At 36.8% G+C, this 23,066-nt stretch overlaps 1 long non-coding RNA gene across 2 annotated transcripts in view; it reads left to right on the forward strand.

Annotated features, from left to right (window-relative positions):
- Nucleotides 1-4,283: 4,283 nt before the first annotated feature.
- The window catches only part of LOC119157601, a 77,009-nt gene continuing 58,226 nt past the window's right edge, over nt 4,284-23,066 (forward strand). For both annotated transcript variants that reach the window (XR_005107595.1, XR_005107594.1), the window contains exons 1-2: nt 4,284-4,533; nt 10,107-10,217. This is a non-coding gene — a long non-coding RNA (uncharacterized LOC119157601). The remainder of the gene's footprint in view (nt 4,534-10,106; nt 10,218-23,066) is intronic.

A 23,066-nucleotide genomic window follows, 5' to 3' on the forward strand; every position in this document is an offset into this window, starting at 1 on the left:
CCTTTCTCATCCCCTACAATTACCCCAAAAGTAATGTTATTTTAAGGCAAATTTTAAGAAGAGAATTTCATTTACATATAAATGTACATCTTATTCAGCACTAAACTGGCAATATCAAAGCTAATTGAGGGTAGGTACTAATTGGAAGTCTGATTTGCATAGTTTAACAGTGGAATAATGTAAATATACATTAAGATGCAATTGTCATGTGAGTCTTAATTCAGTACCAGTATCCCTTTCATTGACATAGGGATACAATCAATGGACATATCAGTGTCCATTCTCTTTTGACATATTGCAATATTTTGTGTAAAATTAGTTCATTGCAGCTCCCATAAAATAGTTTGATTCCTACTGATTGTGATGTTTTTTTGAATGAAATCAAACATTTCATGGCTTACATTGGCTATATTTCTTTATGTATTTACCATGTTCAATATTTTATTGCTTAAATTTATTTTGTGACCTAATGGGCCATTTCACCATGAACATTTATGCCCAAGCTTGTGGAAGTTTAATCCAAGCTTGGAATGATGGGCATTGTTTTGAACAGCAGTGTTTTCTTGCAAACCACATGTACTTCTATAAGGTAGAATAGAAATAAAATAGAAACAAGACTGAATCTCTTTGCTTTGGTTTATTATTTTTTTTTTACTCTTAACTGTAAGTAAACAATCAATAGTAGACATTGAAGCCTTCTCCCCTATCAGAGTACAAATTATTCATGAAGATGTTATGGTTGTGGTGTTTTGTTTTTTTTTTTGAGAAATCCATTTTTCCTGTTTTACAGGCTAAACATAGGTCAGAAAATGAGATTTACCTCATTCTACCTCCGCTTTTATTCAGTTTTTAAAGGGTTGTGTTTGATAAGAAACTTTTTTTAGTTCTTAAAATTCATGATACTGTTTTAAAGGTTATAAAAAAAAAAAAGTTGCAACTAAAAAAGAGCCCTTTCAGTCTTCAGCTGTATTTAATGATCCCAGTAAGAAAAGCTTTAATTTTAACATTTCCTTTTAAGGATGGGTGTTTGTTTCTGTAATTTAGAAGTGTATCTTGCAAAGTATATTAAAAACACTGTCAGTATACAGAAAGAGGCATGTAATGGGGAATTTAGATATTTTTTGTATAAATTTATTTTCTGAATTTTGAATTGCTACTGATTCCCTCCCTAAAAGATTGGAAACAGAATTAATATAGTATAATATTTTCTTCAGTGCAGTGATTTAAGTGTTTTTAGCAGGCTATGTCATGTTGAATTACTTAACAGAAAGTAGAAAGAAAACACTATGCTGACAAGAAGCAAAGATATTTAGTGATAGCATGAGAAAACACTTTAAAAGAGAAGTTTAACTCCTGAAAAATGTAGGGTTTGGATTTTTGTAAGGCTCTAATCATGGGAACTTCTCAAAAAAGCAACCTCAGTTTTTGAAGGAGGTCTTAATTGATCTGCTCCCTCTCTACATCGTGGAGTCTGTCTTTGTCCGTTCAGTTTCCATCTGGCCCTAAAGCATGCCTCTTCATTTATCCTGTCTGTATTTTTTTTTTTCGGTTGAGATCTCTATAAGTTATCCCAGGTAACATCTAACTTACAGAAAATGGTCAAAATCAGACAAAATTAATAAAACTAATTCTTAGTGTATAATATTTATTCTGCTTCTGGAGAAATTTCTTCACAAATTGTTCTTGGGCTGGACAGGTTTGCTTAGTGTTCAGCTGATTTTTTTCTCCTAATATCACCATCACAGATTGAGAGCCATGAAGTTTAATTACCCTCCATTGTCTTTGGTGTGGGACTTACATATAGCTAGTCCTACATACAGTGGCACATTTTTCTGGTACAAAATTTATGACTTGTACATAAAATTCCCTGAACTTTCACAGAAGCAATCCCTTTTCTATAGCAGTTAAAAAGAAAAAATAATAAAAATGCTTTTCTATTAAAGCTGAAGTCTTAGCTAGTATATTTGGAATAAAAACAAAATTGCTACGATAGTTTTCTTTTGACTTTATGGCGGTATAAGAAGGATTAATAATACACTGTATAAGCATACTGGATGATAGTAAAATAGAAGAATTAAAATCACTTCAGCACATTGTAGATAAACCTTTGAAAATAAGTAAAAATTCAGTCTTAGTATCAGAATAATTGGAAAATATGAGTAACTTTTCCGAAGAAGAACTGCATTTTAAAATGCTCATTATCAGGGTGTAACAGGAGTCAGCATTGCATTGCTAGAGATAACACGTACAGAGGGACAAGAAATTGAAAAGGTGGAGAAAGTCTACAGAAGGTTAAGGAGGAGGGGTGGAGAAGATGATCCGTCTATCATTTCTGCCACAATAAATCTTCCTCTTTTGAGAGAATAGTGTGACCCCAGAACAATGAGAACAAAATTGCTCTGATTTGCTATTTCCAGTGTCTTAGTATCACTTTGGAAGTCTTACTGATCAGGAGCAGACCATGGTTTTTTAAGTGTTTATTGGCACGAGAAACATGTTTCTTTTTTTTTTTTTACAGGGTGCTGAGCATTGCTATTTTGGGCAAATTCTAAATATTTAAAAAAAGGATTGTATTTAATAGAAAATTAAATACTAAAATAAAATAATAAAATTAAAGGTGCAGGATCATTGTTTCAGCCAGTAGGTCTCTGTTGTTCATCAAATCAGAAGTTAAGTCTTCTGTCATTTTTTCAAATCACAACAACAGAAGCTAACAGTAGAGAAACATACATGCACTTTAGTTGATGTAACCATGAAGATGGCAGTGCACTATGAAAAACAGTGTCCCATCTCAGTCTGGAAGTGACAGACTCTGAACGTGGAATGTATGAAAGAAAACGTGTTGTGGTGATAGTACTGATGTGGATAAATGGCATGTAAGGGGTTGTGTTTCTCTGAAGAACAGTTCAGAATAAAACACAATTTCTTTTAAAAAAAATATAGAAAACCTAAGAAACTGAGTGGCATCTTAGTTTGATAGAGAAAATATGTATACATGGCACATAGTGTATTAGAGGTCATAAATACCATCGCTGCTGATCATAATTCCTATCAAAAGACACAAACAGGTCTAAGAACTTGCATTAATCTCCTTTTCTATATGCTGGAAGTTGATCTGTGTTTAATTAAGGGTTAGGATAATCTTGTCTTTATGGCTAGGCTGAAAATGAGTAGGTGTTCGAGTCCTGATTCTGCCACACGCTTCCTTTCAGAATGCTTTATCTCTGTTTTTTTTATTTGAAAATTGGATGTAACCGTTCTTTTCCTTACAAGAGCAAATACTGTACTTTACGCTAATTTTATAGTGAACATTTATGGAGTAAAGCAATTTTATTTCCACTGTATGTTGAACTGGGGAGGCAAAGATTTTTGAATATTGGCCAATCTTAAAAAGAAAAAAAAGAGTTTGGAAAAGTTAAATAAAAAAGTGTAAGAGCTCAGCAAACAGTTGAAAGAGAAGCCTGTTCAGAAAACTCATAAAAAAAGATCATAGCAGAGAAGGCGAGAAAAGGCCAAATTGTTTCAACTTCTGAAAAAAGGAGACTTAGCTTTACCTTGTCTTGATGTCCAAGATATTTCTGATTGCCCTTTAATTTCTAAAAAAGAGATAAGCAGATACAGTGAGTGAAAGCCAAAAATGGACCTATTCGGAGTGGAAATAAAGGGAATGTTTTTAAAAGGCCAGAAAGGTAATCATTACAGACAGATTAGAATTTCTATCAACTGTAATCTTTTCGTGAAGGCTAAAGAATTTTCTGAAAGGTATTTTATAGCACAGCAGAAGCGACAGTCTTGATGCAAAAATTGTTGGTCTGCATCATGAACAAGGTCAGTCTAGACTGTCCCAATAGTTCGTTCTGGCCTTACAATCCATAGATCTATGAATTAATGTTTGTAAGTCATGCTGATACCATAATGATAGAGGCCATAGAAGCATGTTAGTCATGCTAACTTACTACAGGTCTTGGAAACAGAAAGGAAGAGAGACTGCTTCCAGAAAGCTCTCTATGAACAGATAATTGCAATATTTTTCACAAGTTAATTCTGTGAAGGGCATCTTATGTTCTGTAATGACAAGTTCTTGTGCATGACTGTGAATCCATCTGCTTTGTTCTGTGGGTTAGCTGATGAGAGAAAATTGGATTTGTTGATAGAGAGGGTTATGTCTTAGATGAGTGGTACAAAAATAGGTCACAAAACAGAACTAAGCTTGCTTTTTTTTTTAATTGCCCCAGATTATTTATTTGCAAAAAAATATACTAAGCTACGTAGGTTGTCTCCTCACAGATTTAGTCATATTTACTAAATAATTTCAAAGACAAGGAAAAATTGTCAGCGCTAGATGTCCTGGATGGAGACATGGGAAAATGGCCTTTTTTCCTAGTGTCCAGGAGCTCAACTGTTACAGAATTCATCTGGAACGTGGCAAGTCTGAGATCCTCCTGCCTGGAAGAATTTCATTTTAAGTTTCTAACCTTCCTAACCAGCAGGTACCGTGATATTATGGTAGTGCAGAGGCAGAATCGGCTCCAGGTGAGCTTTTGGGTTATTTGGTTCTCACTGTCTTGTTTTAGGTGGTAATGGATATTTAGGAAGAAGAACTGAAAATCTTTGCTGGGTATAGCTTTTGTGTAGGGACATTAGGAGGTTGGAGTAATGAATACCATTTTCTTCTAGTGGTAGGGATAAGTATGGTTTCCTGTGCTCCTGTGTGCTTTAGCCATGCAGTATTTTATATATATATATGTGTGTGTGTGTGTGTATATATATAGAGTTCTGTTGTTTTCTGGGTGTGATGAAGATGGAAATATTAAAATAGTTGCAGTTAAAATTCAAGAATGTGAACAGTCCTCTTGTCTGTACAGACAGTGACTACCAAAATCGATACCTTTTTCTGAGTTTGTCTCTGTTTCAAGCCCTTGAACAATGAAGGTCACATGCACCTTCATTCATCCCTTATCTTCTGACATTTTTCAAGTCATACCTTGTGTTCAGTGTTCATGCCTGGAGCATTGTATGTCCTTAGCACATCCTTCAGGACAATATATGACTCTCTTATCTTCCTCAATTCAGGGACACGCACTGCAGTTTGAGAGGATACTGGAAGCTCAGGAAAACAAATGGCCATACAATGTCAGATACCTTTCACATTGGTCTTTCCTCTTGACCTGGGCTGCACATTTTCTTTTCTTGTTTCTCATCTGTGCATTACACACCTGGAATTACTTTAAATCTTACTGTTTCTAGTATGCATAAAGCATATGCAGACATGTAAGCTAGAATGTGCTTTGCAAAAAGTTTGGGTGACTAATACTCATCTGTAGAGTAATACAAGTAACTGAGTGTTTGCATTCTAAAAAGGAAAAAAAATAATCAGGTCAAACAGAATGTGTTTGATTCACTCAGAGTACTTAGTAACATTAACATTAATAATTGAAGTCTAGTTGTAAAAACAACCTGATTTAAAACAAAATGGTGAAATAAGTAAATTTATTGAAAAGATGTAAAGTATTTTCAGAGAAGGACATATTTTCTTAAACATAAGTAAGTTCAAAAAAGTTAGTGTGAATCTGTATTTGCTTGGAAGGAAGATCGTGTTGCAGCAGGTCAAATCGATAACAAAAGTCACTTAAATTAATTTAAACAATATATCTCAAACTATGGAAACTGGAGACCCTACTATTTTTAGGAAATAAATTTTCCCTGCAACTCTTATGTGTTCTTTTATTTTCTAACATTCCGTCACTAACACATGCACAGAGATTGTTCATGTCCTTCTGTACTTCAGAATACGTTACTTTAAGGAGCCTGTAACAGATGTAAAATCTAGGCAAGACACTGCATTATTCATTCAAGTCAGTTCAAGTTATTGATTATGGCATTTTGAGGTATTCTTGCAGCTGCTTTTTTTTTATCTCTCTCCTAGACTGATAATCTAGAAAATGAAAATGAACAGGGGAAAAAAAAAGATTGTGGTATTGGTTCTGTTTTCATTTCTTTGTTAAATTCAGTAGCATGTTAATGAGGCCTTTGTTTTTCTTCCCAGCATCACCATTTCCATATCTTGTACATAGTCATCCCTCAGAGAAGCCTGGCTGCATGCATCGTGTCAGCCCTTGGCTTGATACAAAAGTGCAGAATTTTCATTCATAGAGGCACAGCATTTTTTTCCTTTATAAATGCCGAACTGAATGAAAAATACTCCTTAGGGAATTAGAAAATAATGAATGATTGGCATTTGGTGTACAATTTCTTATTCTAGTGAGATTTTGGCATGCCATTCACTAGGAAATTCAGAGTATTGAATGACATCCACATTTACCAGATGGGCTGTCAAGGCGTACTGTGTGTCAACACCTTTGCAGAATATTTGAAGTCTAATTCCTCTTATTTGTGCATATCCAATTTGGTGTTTCTGAATAAGATATTGTATTTATTTTTTCCAATTCTGAAGTTGTTGATGTTAGTACAGCTGTGGCGTGGTCTGTTCACCCACAAGGGTATCAGTATGTGGGGACAGGGGTTAGGGGAAATACTTGGGAGCACACATACCCTGAGTAAGTGGTAGAGTGTCCTAAAATCAATGTAGTTCTCTTGCGCTCTTTCATGTTGGTACCTTAAAGGCAGTTTGGATCCTATTGGCATCCAGTAACTAAGAGGAACTGGTTCAAAGACCAGCTGGTGGCCAGTTAACGGTTATGTTCCTTAGCAGTTGGTAATAATAAGAGGCTGCTGTTTAAGTATTCAGTAATGACCTTTGTTGGCATGAAATCCTTGGCAAGTCGGTGGATGATACCAAATGGGGTAGAATGGTTGATCTGCATAGCAGATCGTAGCTTCCACTCAAAAAGATACGAACAAGATGAATAAACAGGCTGAGAAAAACTTCCATGAGTTTCAGTGACGACAAAAGCGCTGGTCTGGGCCTGGGATGTAACAACTCTGAGATATGGTGGTACAGGAGGGGGGTGGTGTAGCTAGAGGACAGCTCTGCTTGGATTCTTTGACAACATAGTCCTGTGTGTGCACGTGGGTGTGTGTGTGTGTGAGAGAGTGAGTGAGAGAGAGAGATATGGGTACCGAGTTTCTACTACCTCTTACTTCGTGAGTATCAGTGATCACTGAGAGGTGATATTAAGTACAGGCTGGTGTTTGAAATACATAAATGGTGATTAAGGTTTCCTAATACCATTGCAGTTCTGGAAAGAACCACAAAATCAGGTGCAGCTATGTTATTCCAGGTATGCAGTGTCTTCTGTGTGTTCATTACAGCAGGATAGATCATAAATGAACCAGTTTGAACCCTCCACTGCTGTGCTTTCTGTTAAGTTTTCTTTGCTGTCTAGGCAATACTTTATTTGCTGCAATGTAATGCCTCTGCTTGTTGGCCTATTCACCACAGCCTGAAGAGCAGATTGAATTCTCCATTTGATTTTGTTTCACCCTTCTTGTCAGCTCTGTTTCTCTGTCTCTGATCTTGCTTTTTTTTTTTTTTTTCCCTCCTCACTTCTGGATTCTCTCAAATTTGTTCATGTCTTTCCAAGTGTGTTGCCCAAAAGTGGACTTAAATTAGCTGAGGACTTGTGAGTGCTGAGCTGAGCTGGGAGATTTCTTCCTGAATCCTGCAGGTCATAGTTTTTCTTACAATGCCAGTATGATGTTTCCCTCTGTGCAACACCTAAATAATGATTCATGTTCAGCTTGCAATGTGCTATAACTCCCAAATCTTTTTAGCTGCTATCCAACCACTTCATTATGTGGTGATTTATCTAGATTTGTGAATAATAGAGTAGTGGAGTGGTCAACAAGGTTGCCTGAAACTGGTTTCATTCTTGGCCACTGACCATCTAAATAAATATCTTCAGAAGATTGTACCAGCTGCTTGATAGAGCAAATAGCCAAGAGCCAGGAAAATTCTGAGATCAAATCCTAATTAAACTGCTGACTTGCTGCATGACCTTGGGTGGCTACATTCTTTGTGTGGCCATGAGCCCCAAATCAAAACCTCTCAGCTGAACTTTTCTCTGAAGACAAATTAAAAATAAATGTACAAAACAGAACCTGTGTACATCACCGACAGTAACATTCTGTTTGTATTGAACTTCTAACCTGACCCCTGACACTTAATGCAAAATATATCTGTATCTTCCTATATTCTTGTTCTTATTTGTTTATATGGGTTTGTGGTTGCATTGTGATTAACATAGATGCACACAGGATTATTGAAAAAAGGTTTTTGCAGATCTGATCACCTATTTTATCATACAGAAATGTGCAAGATTTTTTTCTGCAGATTGTGTAAGATGATGCATTTTTGTGAGAAAGTGTATTGGCTTTAGTGCTCTGCGTATGAGCTTCAATACGGAAGTTTACTGCCAGGCATTACACGAATAAAACTGAGTTATTAACTCATGCTGGATTTAGGCTATATGCAGAAGGCTAATGAGTTCAGGGACAACAGGGAAGAAAATGGGGTTGAATGACCAATGTACTAACTGCTTGTGAAACTTGAGCAGTAGTAGAAAAACAAGGGGAAGGATATGCAGTTAGACGTGAAAAATCAAAGTACACATCTCTGCATATAGTTTGCCAGGGGCCTTAGCTGGACTGTGTTTTAAATGCTAACCATTCAACCAAACAAAACTGTAATGTGCCAGTTTGTACAAGCAGCAGTTGATACATTTGGCAGCTGAATGGGTCTGAAAACTGTGAAGTTTGCAGGATTCCTGACCACAAGGGAGTACCAAATGGAGGCACACCTGCCTTACTGTAACTGTGGCCAACGGAAGCCCTGCAGTGTGACCCCGCTGATGAATGTATCTGGCGTGGTAGCACTGAACTTCCCAAGCTTGAAGGGAATATTTAATGTCATATGGGTTGAGAGCTCACAGAGTTGCCCCAGATGGTAACCAGATAATACAGTGTTACAGGGCAGACCATTCTCAAGAGCCAAATCCTACCATGCTGTCTTCACAGCATCGTTGCATGAATGGTACCCTCTCGTTGAGTGTAATGCAGGTAACTATGGAAGTAGGTGTGCACCACAGAAAAGGCACAAATTCAAGTTATTGTATACCACTCTAAGGATTAAGAGGTAAATGAACACATACAATGTGACACCTTAACAGGATTTCTCTAATAGTATAGAAACACAGAGAAGGACAATGAGAAGAAGAGAGGAAGGTCGGAGAAGGTAGATGGGTAGGAAGGCATGCACTGTTCTTTTCTTAGGTTTGCAGTTGCCTAGTGTTGGTGGGTTGGCTGGCTAGTTTTTCGCAGAAAGAACATTTTTCTTTTCATGTGTTGAATGGTACCTAATGTTTATTGTCATAATGCTGATTCAAGTAATGCTTGGTATGTCTTTACTACATACTGTGAGGAAGACTGGAAATACACAAGTTAGCTGTAAACAATCTATTTTTTTAATGATGACCAAGAGTCCACTAGGTTAATTTATTCTCCAATTTCAATATATTTAGACCTACCTGGGGAAATCTGTATACTGGGAGATTCTGTGCTATATAGATATTTTCCAGACTAGGTGGTTCAACAACAGAGTCATACAGGGGTTTTTTGACTGTTAAATATAGAAAGGAATGTCTGCTTGGTAATTCTGCCGTGGATAAAATGTTGTGCAAGTTTTTGTTCTAAGGTAGAAAGGAAGAATTAAATAATGAACTACAGTTGTGTATCCTGCTGATCACAAGCTGGAAAAGCATAAGCAAGATTTGTGTGAGAGCAGGACATCTGCTCAGGTGCTGATAGGAACGCTGTTATCCTGGAACTTCACAATTGAAATATAGTTTAGTTAAAAACATGAACTCAAGTTGCATACTACCTAGAGTGTTGCATAGTGTTGTTAAGTATTTGGAGATTAGTTTTTCAAAAACAGAAGAAATAAAAATAAAGTGCTTATATTGTTTAACACTAGGTGTGGCAGGTTTTGATCTGATTTCTCAGCTTGTGGATCCTTAGTAACTGCAGATGAGTTTCTCATTATCTCTGCAGGACCTTCAGTATCTTTTTTGTCCTCTTGTACCTGAAACTCTGCTACTTCCACAAGTCACAATCATGATCTTACAATTTCTCTTCATATTTCCCTACAGTTGTAAGAAGTTCTCTGTGTGCTGGAGAAAGGTGCCCCAGTTTGAGGATGCTCAGCCAATCTTCTATATAGGAGGTTACTAAGAGGTGGACGTGGCTCTTTGAACAGCAAGGTTTGTATAATGCTAAATGTTGCTTTCTACACTTGTTGTGTAACGTGGTTCATCAATAGCACTAGAAAATTATTAATTGCCCCTTATTCGAACAGTGGCATTTTGCTAGTGTTTCTGTGATTGTTCTCTCAAGTGATAAGGGTGTGGTCTAAAGAGAGCATATTCATACCTGGTTTGCTGATCAACTCAGAAATGTGGAACACAGCTTAGCTTTAATGTGGAAGAATAGCTCTTGCTCACAGAGCTTATTTTTTTACTTGCACTCCCTCTCTCTTTCAAAATCACATCTCTCTCTTTCAACTTACTATATACATGCATATCTACATGTATGTGTGGAGATGCTGGGGAGGGATTATGCATAGAATAGATATTCTTGGTGTTGAACAAAATCTTTCTTTGACTGATTCAGTGACCATTTTCATTAGCAAGCAAAAATCACAGTGACCCTAGATATTTTTGGACAGAGTTGCAACAAGCAAAAAATAACTGAGCATGAGCACCTAATAAAGGAGTTACTGAATGAGGAAAGGTCCCTAAACAATTTACAAAGCTCACTAATTCGAAAATAAGCTAATTTATCCATCAAGTAAGAAGGCCTTACAGAAGTCTACAGAAGCATGTGCTGTAGCTGATTTCAGCATAATTTTTATGACAGCAATTAAAGCTTGATGTTAAACTATATTTTTAATGCTTATAACACCAAATTCTACAACCGTGCTAATGAAAATTGAAGTTTTTCCTTTGTGTTGTATGAAATTTGTGAAAAATGAAAATTTCTCCTGAAAACCTTTTTCACCATCTCACAATGCTGATACTGTCATTCAGTTCAAGAATCAAGTGCTGAATTGCCCATGCTACTTAGCTGAAAACACGTACTTATCAAAATGTTGCTGTCATTGAATTCAATACTCAATTTATGGCAGTAAAATCTGAGACAGTTGCGAAGACTTCTACCATTCTTGGAGAATTTTATCCTGTCTCTTAAGAAAAGTATGGCAAGTCTCATGAATAGCTACTGGCATTGTTTATAACTATCATTTTCTTCAGTATGCACCATTTTACAGTTTTCACTAGTAGAGTCAGTTCCCTTACAAAGGCAGGACAAAGGCATCAAGGAACCATTCTGGTAAAAACACAACTCCTAAGGATAAATATAATATGAATCAAGATAAGAGCACATGATAATATATCTCAATGCAAAGGTATCACGCAAAATACTTTAATGACAGGTGAAGAGTTTAGAGATACCATGTAAATAATGCTGAGATTCTAGATGGGTAACAGCTAGGCATGCATGGGTATGAAATTATCTATGCCAAACTCTCAAAGACAGCCTGTCTGCAAATAATAGACCATTTCTGGGCAAAATGTGAACAAGACAATGTTTTCCCTCAGTACTTCATGCAGTATAAACAAGAATAGAGAAATACTGAGGCCTTCCCTGTCTCATCAGGAAAGCTGACTCTCCAAGAAAAGTTGCTAATGCACACTCTTGTAAAGAGTCCACTCTTTCAACGTAGTTTTCACATAGTTTGCTTGCTGCTCTTTTCAACTATTTACAAGTCAATCAGAACAAAAAGCATAGACTCCAGAGTCAGCAAACATCTAAACTCATTGAAGGATATGAAATGTGAAGGAAGTTGGAGTTTAGTATTTCATGCTTTCTGAATCCCAGGTTTCATGAATTACAGGCCATTCTACAATCTCATAGTTAATCTGAATCCAGGAACAACTGTAGGTCCTGGTTTTTGGCTCTTAGTAATTCACTTAGTAATTTTTAGAACAGAAGTCCTAGGTTTTCATCCCTGTCTGAAAAAATCGTAACATCCTCAAGTCTGTTTTCTGTGCTAGATATATGAGACTTAGTAGGTAAAAAATATGTTGACTATAGACAAATTCTTTTGCAGATTGAAGGAAGCAGAATGCTTTCCAATTTACGTACACAGTAGGAAATAGTATGTTATTTAAGGCAATTGCTTTTGCCTTGTTTCACGAAACTGGCAAAGAGGTTGATGTAAACAATGTAAAAGCAACTGAATCTTAAACGGAGGCAGGTTTTCTGAAACACCTGTTCAAGCCAGTATACATAGCAATCACTCTTCTCTCAGGATTTGATCCCCTATATGAACACTAAACCTATAAAATGCACAATATACATGCACAGAAAAGAGAAAACAGTAGGCCTCTTACAATGTAGAAAAAGATCTGCATTTTGCCAATGCAGATGAAAAGAAGAATGTGCTTTTACTCCAGCTTATCTGTCTGAAATAGCAGTACACCCAATGTTTTCACTGATTCATCTGAATAATATTAAATTCTGAACTCCAGTAAATGCTCATTGCTCATTGTTTTCCCAAATAGCCACATATTGTTCTCTTTCATCCAGCCCAAATGATCACAGATGTATTTTAGTTGAGATTTTCAAAACTGTTTCTGTTAGCAGCAGCTGATAACTGAATAAAATGTGTCAAATTGCTTTCAGGACCAACCACTTCACTCAAACACAAAGGCAAACATTTGAGTCTATTTACAGCTTCAAAATTTCCCCATAGAGCACAGCTGTCTCAAGTGCAATTATTTATATGTAGATTTAGTGGCACTGAGGAGTACCCCTCTTTCCCTACCCTCAAAAGGCATGAAAGCTGATGACCTAATTTTCTAATCTTTTCCCAGATATTTTATGTGCATCTGACCAAAGTCTGGCCCATTAAAGTAAAAAGGGCATTGCCCTTTAGTGGAATCAAGATTACTTGAAAATCATCTTCAAAACCATTGAGAGTAGCAGTTACTAACTATCTCTCAGCTTTTTGACTGAGTAAAAATTGGAAGAATATCAAATGGGTCTGTTTAGAGAATAAGTAGAGACTAAAGCCACACTTAGATGCCATAGGATCTCTAATCTGGGATACATAAATAGGACTTTTGTCCCTTTAATTCAGAATTCCTTCTTCAGGGCATCTTTTGAAGTAGGGTTCATGCTGCTTTGAGAGTTTAGTCCAGTGATATTAAATTAGGAATGGAGCTAAGAAGGAAACTTCTCTTTAAACAAGGTCAAAAGTATAGATAGACATTTAATTTCATTCTCCTGAAGTGCATGGCTCAGCTCCAAAGACAGAGATGCTTAGAGCCAAGCAGATGGGGCAGCTGCTTGGGTTTGGGTTTTTTTGGTTTTCGTATTACTAGAGGAAGTCAGTTTTGGGGTTTTTTTTAAGAATTAAACTTGTAATAAGTTTTGTATCAATACAATTATTAAAGCCTCTTTTCTTCCTTAGAAAATTATAAAGAATGTACTTTCTTGGACCTTTTGAATACAGATAGTCTCAGCCTGAATAGCAAGAGCAGCACATCAAGAGAGAAGATATATGTACAATAACTTTTGCTTACATTCAGCCATGGCGACACTCTGGAACTACATAGGACAGGCACTAATCATGACTGGTGAATTCAGAATTATTCTCATCTGAAGGATAGCCAACAAAAAGCAAACATACACGTCAAAGACTGGCTTTGGATTATAATATTTCAGAGGTGTCTTGTGTGCTGCTATAGCTGAAGTTAAAAAGGATTTAGTAATATGAACTCAGTTTTTTGTGGGGTTTATGAGTGAGATGACTTGAGTTGTTCTGGGTGGAAAAGTAGCCTGCCAGTTCTAGTCCTAGTCCAGAGTATGCTGTATATATTTCCTGTTTTAAAAACAAGAAGAATTGGTATGTATCATTGTCCTGGCTTCGGCTGAGATAGAATTAATTTTCAGCTTGGTGGCTAGTGCAGTGCTGTGTGTTGGATTTGGCATGGGAGCGGTGTGGTCAGGGACTTTTTTGTTTCTCAGGCCCTGCCAGTGGGAGGGCTGGAGGGACACAGGAAACTGGGAAGGGACACAGGAAACTGGGAAGGGACACGGCGGGGACAGCTTGACCCCAACTAGCCAGAGAGGTATTCCATACCATGGGACATCACGCTTGGTATATAATCAGGGGGTGGGGGGAGTTGCCTGGGGCTTCCTGATCGTTGCTTGGGGGCTGGCTGGGCCAGCGGGTGGTTGAGCAGCTGTGTTGTGTGTCACTAGTTTTCTAGCCTCCCATCCATTTGGATTTCATTCCTCTCCCCTTCTCCCTCCTTTTCATTATAACTGTTACTGTTATCATTACTATTGTTCTTTTGGTTTTATTCTGTTTCAGTTAGTAAATTGTTCTTATCTCAATCCTTGAGTTTTACATTCCTTTCTGATTCTCTTCCCCACCCCTCTGGGTGACGGAGGAGTGAGCAAGTGGCTGTGTGGCACCAGTTATCAGCTGGGGTTAAACCACGGCAATCATGCATATGCAGTTGCGTAAATATGAAGGATCAAACCTGCCGCTGCTTACTAAAAGCACAGGTATATGTTAGAAAGTGCCATTTGCCCTTATGGTTTCATGTGTGCAATGGCAAAGCCAACTGGAAGTGGGCATTAGGTTACTTCTGTGAGGGACTGTGTACACTTAATAGCCATTATCCTGACTCCCCTTTTTACTACAGTCCAAAAATTCCACATACAGCCTTTTCATCTGCTAACAGAGCTGCACATACCTACAGGTTCCCATCCTTAAGTAAGAGTATTTTACACGACCTATCTTTTTGACCCCTTATAGTCTTTTTCTACCCTGCTGTTCTAATGGGTGCCAAGTATTGGTGGCAAATGTTGAGTGTTTTCAAATCAAAGTGAATGGAAAGTAGTAAGTTTGGGCAAAGATCGGTGCATTGCAGACTGAGTCCAGGGCATGTTACTTGTCTTCTCCCAAAAGTTGGGGGCTTTGTGTTCATGCCTGTTTAATAGAAATGGTATACACTTTAAATATGTATCTGCACCAGAGCCTAGAGCTATTACACGTTGATGGTCTACAGTGTGTATTTTTAAAGCATTTATAATTAGGTATTTAGCTATCAGACTAAAATAGTTCCTTCAGAGACAGTCTACGTATAGTACACATTTGTAGAACTCTCATATTTAAATACATTATTTACCACAGGGAGACAGGAAATTGTTTCTTCATACAAATTCCAGTCTCTCAGGCAGGTATTGCACACTCTGAGAAATGTACAAACATATCATTTACCTTAAAAGGACCCCTAAAATATTACTCAGTTCTGCCTGAGCCATTTTACTCTTGTGATTAAACCACAGTCAGAAGCTAATCTGCATAAGCTCCTGTGTTGAAATATAAGTTTGGTGTCAACATTATCAGTGCATTTTCTTTGAAGCTGAATGAGCATATGTCAAAGATACAATAATAAAAAAAAATTATTAACTGAATGCTTACAAATGACTGATTTTAAGTTACCCATGACACTGGTTTTCTTAGATGTAAAATTCTAGCCAAACAGGAAAGCAGATTCATCCATGATACTGATATGCCTCAGTATTTTACAATCAACACTTTAAAATGTTTTGCACACTTTGTTGTGATTGCTGGTGTATCCACATTGTCTTTTTACAAATTGCTGAATCCAGCCCTTCTGTTGTTGCCATTTTGGCAAACACCAAGCAAGAAATTTGGTGTTCTTTTTCATACAGTTAAGACTCTCTCTTTCAAAACCACTGAGGGTTACTTTTTTAGGAGATAGAAAGTTTAACCTTTCCTATAATACTATATATGGTCTGTGAGTTACTGTTTTTCTGAATATATCATGTATGTGGAGATACTGTATATCAGAAATTTTTGACAAATGTTTTTCCTTCAGAAGATACCTGCTTGTCAAAAACAGAGCTTTGCTGGACAGTCATGATTTGAAAGAAGCTTTTTTGGATTGGAAAAGCATTTTCTGAATTTGTGTGCAAATCAGAGCAGGGATTTGAACCTCTCTCTTCCACGTTCCAGAGCAGTGCTGTGATAAGTAGACTACAAGTGGACAGTTTTCATGAGGTTTCCCATTTTTGTCCCTTTTTAATGTTTGTTGTGTTTTTTTTTTTTTCTCTTGGTTTCCTAAGATCATTGTTTCAGTGCAGAATGGGAGGATTTTGAAATCTCAGTGCTCTGTGGGACACTAAAATATATTTTCCCTTCAAATCTGATTTTAGTAATATTTCTTCACTTGAGTCACCCTCTGAGGTGCCTCAGATGTAAAACATTACAGTTCAGTTGAACTGAGGATGTGGCTCAGATCTGTGGGGTTTTTTAAATGCCCGCCATGGTTGGTGAGAGATAAACACTCTGGGAATGTGGAAAAAAGAAAGCGAGCTTTTTGACTTACGGAATTATCAGTATCTCATAGTAAAAGCCTAGCAAATTACTTTCAGCCAATTTGTGCTAATTAGCCCTTAATTATTTTCCGTGTGCAGCACCTCTTACTTCAGTTTGCATCTGTTCTGCATTCATAGTAAAACTTAGAAGTGTCCCATCTTGAGTATCACATTATCTTGCAAACTACTGAATTTTCCTTCTCCTTTGCCTGGTGGCATTTCTGCAGCCAAGCTGCTGAATTAGATGATTTGTTCACTAAAAATAACCAGCTTTTTAGTTATTGCATGAGGTACCCACAGTGGTTTCCTTTAGGTAGCTCCCTTTTATCCTGACATAAGAATTCTGGGATGGTGGCTGCAACCCTAAGGGTGTGAAGTGCTTGTCTTCAAAGGCAAGAGCTGGTGGTTTCACTGTAAAACACTGCCTCCCAGTAAAATCACTGCTAAATGTACATACTCTGCATACAAGTTGTACATAACATTTAGTTTCTGCATATTATTTTTCCCACTTCCAGTATTTACTGTCAAACTACTTTCCAGCCCTGACATATTTCAGCCCTCCCACCTTCCCTTTTTCTAGTTTTTTTTTTGTTTGTTTGTTTTTTGTTTTTTTTTTTTTTAATGGACCACAGCAATTGTACTCAGTTTAATGGGACTCTTAACCTGCTCTCAACTTTTTCCAGCCTTCTCCCCCCATCCTCCTCTGCCTGGCCTTTGTTCCTTTCTTACCTGCTCTATTTATCTGTTATTCCCATCTGCATCTTTGTCTCTTTTTTTCACTTCAGCTGTTGCTGTATGTCTGTCTGTTCTTGAACTAGTTCTCCTTCTCCTCTGTATTTGGACACTATACAGCAATTCCGGGAAAGATAACTCTTGCTGTAGTTGCTATCTAGGAGAAGAAATGCATCTACTTCTAAATGCAGGTGGACAGTTTGTTTTGACACCAGTAATTATCTGTAGTATTAATGTATAATAATTATTTGGTATTACTGAAATTAGGAATAAAACCAGTTCATTGCGGTTCAGACATGACTGTCATGTAAAAGTACTGCTATTAAATAGGTTTTCTGTATATTCCAGGAAAAAGGGGAAGCTTGGGGTTTTATTTTATACCAGCTGTTCCCCTTTTTCAATGACTGATTATCTGAAGATTCTGTTTTATTCCTGGAATATTTGGGATTAAAAAGACCTCAAAAAATGCCAAGAACCTTTAGCTTCTCACATAACTGAATTGAGTGTGTTTCAGCAGAGGGTTATACTATGTGGTCAATAATTGTATATAACCCATTTGCTGCTAAATAAAATACCCCATCAAGAGATAGAAGAGTAACTAAGACATTGGGATGTTTGAAAGCATATAAAGCAAGATAATATCTTATTCATCCAGTTGAGACAGATTTCACTCTATTCATCAGATTTATCTTTGCAAAAATCTCCTTTATTTGCAATTTAAATTTTGTGTCTTACATTCACAAAGATTCATGTTTCATGAGCATCTAGAGTAGTATTCCCAATATGAAAAAGTGTTTCATTCATTAATAAAGGATTGTTTTACAACTCATTTCTACAGTACAGGTATTACATGTAGTGTGAGTGTATCATCAAGAAAGTTTTTAATGTATTCCTATTAATATGTCTTTTTTTTCCACCTAACATTCTATCAAAAAGAGAAAATCCTATCAGCATCACTAAATCCTTCTTTAAGGTTTCATTGATCTTAGCCTTAGAACAAGATTATAAAAAGAGTCCTACACACAGATAATGTCTAGAGGATTTTGGCTAATCTTAGCACTCATTTTAGATTAGATCTAGTCATATTCAGACATGTAACTATTCTCGTAGATAACATATGCCTACCAGTGTTTACCCTTAATTAAGATGCAATAATTGCTTCTGTTACCTTCGGTCCTAAAAGAGTAATGCCAAATATATTCATAGACCTTTGATGATAAATGTCTTGTAGTCAATGTATAGCATTCCAGGCTCAGGATCAATTCTCCCTGATGAGGAATTCTTTCTAACGGTGAAAACTTGTGCAGGGAATAACGTAATCTTCATGCATCCTAATGTTTCAGACTGTACTTAGGTATTCAGCTCATTTCTTTATGCTTTAGTTTCCATTCTGCAGAAACTTGTATATATATATATATATATATATAAAAAGATTATTCAAATAGCTTTTTGTCAGTGAGTGAATTATTTTTGAAAGGACAGCACATAAGAAAAATGTGGAAATTACCATAAAAGTTGAAGAAAAGATTTCATTTTCACTGTACCAGTTTTCAGATGTCAGGCTGTAAATAGAGTCTTACAAAGACTAAGGTAGCAATATAAGGAAACAAGAATTTAGACTCCAGTTTTAAAATAATATGGGTAATACTCTGTACCTCAAATTTGTCATTTGGTTGCATAACTCTTCATGGACTTTCAGGATATCATCAGTTTTCAGGGTGTCTTTTTTTATCTCACATGTATGCGTATTTATCAGAACGTCTACATTTTCTCTTCCTTCTAAATAAAGTTGTATGCAGTGATATTTTGGGGTATCTTTTATTATAAATATATAATGTTATCTAATGCATTGCTTTTCATAAGGGAAAACATAAGTCTCCAAGGGTGTAACATTTGTTTACCGCTGGCTCTTTTTCTCTGTGAGAACATTTTGCTTTGCATTATTAGTTAATAGCAAGGAAAAATGGAGAGAAAAATTACTGCTGCATAAACAAGCCTGTTACACAGATACTAGAGATTGTATGATTTTTTTTTTTTTTCTTTTTCAGGGTAGTTTTTGAATATCACAAGGGTTGAGCTTACACAGTTTACCAGCCATAGTGATGGCAGAACTATTCAGGGCTGAGTTCTTAAACACATTAAAGTTGGTGATTAAAATCCCCTTGGCTTAAGCATTGGCACAATAAGTCTTAGACTGTCAAAGGGATTTGTGTTGTGTAGCTAAAATGCTACTTTTTTTTTTTTCCCCAGCAGCTAAAGAAGTGGTGTCTTCCAGTAGCAATTTTTGGTAGGAGACTGACAAAATATCCTTCTGAAAATGCTTTCAAGTATATGTTCCTTCTATGTCCTGACTGACAATAGGGCTCGATAACGTTATACACCTCCTTCTTACATGGATAACATGATATAAATAACATGACATAAATGAAAGCTGCAATAGCAACTGAAGCAGCTGCTGTCTTTTCATGTAAATGTTACAATTAAGTGTTGTTCTGATGAACGAGGTAAGGTCATGTCTTTATGTATTTCTGTTCAAATTACACAAGTTTCAATATAGTGTTTGTTATTTTGTATAATTACTTTATGTCTCAAAAGTCATTAATGCTTTGTTTTAAAGCACCTGTTCTAACTAACGGTGTGTGATGTTAGAAGACAGACAGGATGGGTTTTACTCTGTTTATGTTAAACAATTAATATACTGGAAATAGCACAGAGCCTAATACAGTTGTATTGTGCTATACTTAAATCTCAAATCACCGGGATTTTCTCACCTTTGCTTGATACCTTAGCTACTCTTCCCTTTTATTCTTACTCAGTGAAGCACATCGATCTGTGCAACTTTTTGTATCTACTTCAGACTCAGTGCCCAAGGATATCATTATAATTAAGCCTGTACTACATTCCTGTTTTGCATAAGCATGGCTGTGCATCAGTAGTTTTTCTTTTTTTTTTTTTGTTTGTTTGTTTGTGGTTTTTGTTTTGAGTCTAATACTGTGTTTGGTATTGTCTCCAAGAAAGTTATCTGTTTGTTTCTTACGAAAGATGGCTTATGTTCAGACTAAGTTGAGATGGTGGGCCTTACTGCATTGCTGTAATAATTAACAGTAAAACTTGTCACGGTCCACTCAGTGGACTCGTGATGGTTCGTTTACTATGATCTCAAAGTGCAAAAGTCAAGGTGACCACACCAAGGGGTTATGCTTCAATAAAACAGCACAATTTTATTGTCTGCCTGTAAAGTAGCATGCGATAGGTAGAATGACAGAAAGTGAAGAAAAGATAAAGCAAAAAGAAAAGAAAAGAGGATTATAGCCACCACCACGGGTCCAAGGTGTCCCTATGGTCCCAGATCCAGACAGCATCCCGCCAGTCCTTCCAATCGTCATGATCCTTGGTGGGGAAGATCTCCAAAGTTTGGTTGCTAAGGAGCCATCTTTTAAGTCAAACAATACACCTCGCTCCTCCTCTGGCCCATGGATTGTTGCCAGTCTCCACCTTCTCGAGCAAGGCTACCACGCACGTCCAAAGAGGAGTGCCCGAGGTGTGTAGCTTGAGACCAGGAGGTGTGTTTTTGTATTATAATGATATTATAATGAAGAAAGTTCACTTGAAGTTCATGTTTTCTGGTTTGTTTTTATGACAACGGTTGTGATCCATCTTCTGGACAACTGTTGTGTGGCCTTCTTGTAGTTGTTCCTTCCAGTGCCAGCTATCAGGGAGCGGCATAGTACTCCTCGTACCATGCAGTTCTCCTTCCCAGGGTCTCTGTGTCTCGGTGTCCATGAGGACCACATTCCATCTCCAGGTCTCTGTTAGCAATGTTGAGACAATATCGTTCTCTTTAAACCGACTCTTACAAAACTCCTAGTGACTTCACACAGGTTTCTACCACAATATCTGTTTTTTTCCGTTTCACATCCCTATCCATTTTTTTTACATTTTTGGAGTAACTTAATCACATTATCCTTTGGTAGGAATGGCTATCCTTTATTCATTTTAATACAGTTCATTTGAGGAATATAAAGATATTAATATTAAACAATCTACTGTGTTTTAAGCAGATCATAAATTTTATAGTCAACATATTGCTTATTTAGCCATGAAATATCCAATGTGTATTCTCCTAATCAGGCTTGTTATACTCCCTGAATTGTAGGGCAGTTTGCGATGTACTTATGACATCGGGGTTATCAGTTTTAGAAAGTCTGAGCCAATAGACCTTTCCAGTTTCTAAACCCTGTTCTGTCATGTATATGCTGTATAAGCTTGCACAAGTCCTTTAACCAGTGCTAAAACTGAGTAGCTGAAGTTAGGAACCTGGGTAAGTGGTCTTGGTATTGTGGAGCGTCTAAGAACCTAGCAGCCACAGCTAGCTAAGCCATCAAGTCTTTTGTCTCTATCTCCCCATCAATTAATTCCATTTAATAGTCAATGGTTAAGCCTGAATGTATTAGCACAAACTTGCTTCCCCTTTGCCATCTCTGGAATGGGGACAGTATCTGCACCTAACACTTGCCTGTAAAATGAGAAAACCAAAAGTAATTACATGATTAATATCTGGGTTGTTTTTTTGTGTTTGGTTGGTTTTGTTTTCAGGTTTTCTAAAAAGATCCTTTTAAATACATTTTTAAAAACTGATATCTACAAGGCACTGATGATGTTTTCCTACTCTGAAAGATGTGTTGTATATTACACATGCAGTAAGACAAAAGCTTTTGAGAAGCATGTGTCTGTGTATATACTGTGCAGCTGCTTTCTACCTGCACTGACTGATGCTTTTGGGACACACTGGATTCATTATACACTGCATGAAGTATAGTTCATATGTCTGTTTCTGCTTCTTGGAATTAGTGGCATAACTGTTCATACAGAAACCAGCCAGAAGCACTGGACTTGCTTCACAACCATGCATCAGCTATGTAAGATACGCACAATTTGTTCCTGAAGGTGAAGGGGATTGAGACTGAAATACTTTACATTCATTTTTTTTCGCTTTGTTTCTGGCATTTCTGGATATAGCACAGCAGGTTGAAGACATTAATCTTTTAATAAATTTGGAAATACCATTAATGTTTTCAAAATGCTACCAGTCCATATTTCTAAGCAAATATATGAATGCATAGGAGCACTCTTCAGAGTGCAGATGTAGCAAGTGCCTTGTAGTTTCTGTTGTAGCATGTAAAATACAAAAAAAAAATTGGACATAGGAGTGGTTAGAAAATAACATTACAGTTGTGAAGGCAACTAAAACTCCAGGATTTTCTGTGTTCCTAAATTGCAAAGTCAAGTTTAGATGCAGAAACCTTTCAATTAAATAATTAAGAAGTACTAAATGCTGAGCTGGCTAGCATATTTGATTTTTTTTTATCCTAGGATTTCTATGCATGCCCATTTGTGCATGCATTTGGATGCAATTGCACAAGGCTACACACTATTGGCACACAACTCCTCCTTTCCAGTGGTTTTTCATTTGATGATCCACTCTCTATATAGTTGTGAGCTGGTATATTCATGCCAGACATCATGCAAAGGAGATGAAAATTGGGATAGAAGTGTTAGCCTTATTTCCGGCAATACAGCCCAGCTACCAAAATAACCATCTGGAGTGGCACTTCAGGAAAAGGTATCCAGGGCCTGTCAGTGCTTATTGTGTTTGGAAAAGTTCAGAGTCTTTAGTAGCACATTGCTTAGTGATGTGTGCTACAATCTAAACATGTTATGTTTTTAGCACAAACTTAATTTATTGTTGACAGTGACAATCTCTTCATTAATTTCACTGTGTAATCTTTGTCTGATTTCAAGTGTGTCTGTAAATCCTTATGCTATTTTGGCAAACAAGTTACTAGCTTTTTCAAAGGTAAAGACATGAGAGCTCTTTGAAAGAGGTTAAGTCTTCTGGA

Source organism: Falco rusticolus, chromosome 15, assembly GCF_015220075.1.
Source record: "Falco rusticolus isolate bFalRus1 chromosome 15, bFalRus1.pri, whole genome shotgun sequence".
Classification (NCBI taxonomy): Eukaryota; Metazoa; Chordata; class Aves; order Falconiformes; family Falconidae; genus Falco; species Falco rusticolus.